The sequence below is a fragment of the Octopus sinensis genome, linkage group LG8, assembly GCF_006345805.1.
Source record: "Octopus sinensis linkage group LG8, ASM634580v1, whole genome shotgun sequence".
NCBI lineage: Eukaryota > Metazoa > Mollusca > Cephalopoda > Octopoda > Octopodidae > Octopus > Octopus sinensis.
In genome coordinates, this window is record NC_043004.1 from 99725603 (window position 1) to 99726245 (window position 643).

Below are 643 nucleotides of genomic sequence, written 5' to 3' on the forward strand. Positions count from 1 at the left end.
TGAGATAAATATGGTTATCCGTAATAATGAAGGGTGAAATTAATTAATTTGGAATAATTATCAATTACACCAAGTAGTCTTCGGCATGTAAAAGCCTCATTTGAGGAAAATTTAAGTAATACTAAGCAATAAGGGTTCAGCAACGAATTGCCTTACCACATACCGAATTTAGAAATAGCAGTCAAAGGGTTATAGCTATTTCTTCTACTAAAAAGGGAGATCTCAGTAAAAACAGCAATTGGAAGGCTGACACAAACAGGTAAGAGAGAATGAATTAACCGCAATCTATCAAACATTTTTAAAAAGTTATCCACGGACGTACGTTTCGAAATCAAGTTTTAGGAAAGCATAAGAATTAAAATATTAAATATTAATAATTCTATCTTACCGAACTTCTTTTCTCTTCAGCGTGGAATACTATAATCATAAATGATTATATATTGAATTTTGAGATACTAGGAGGTACCAACTCAACTCACTATCAGAGCGAGCTAGAATCCTCAACTAGTATCACCGAATTCAAATTTGTGAATGAAACGATTGTGTCAACAGCCCCTTCCCACCCGCGTGTAGCCAAAACAAGATGCTGTAGTCATCTACTGAGATAAAATATGGTTATCCGTAATAATGAAGGGTGAAATTA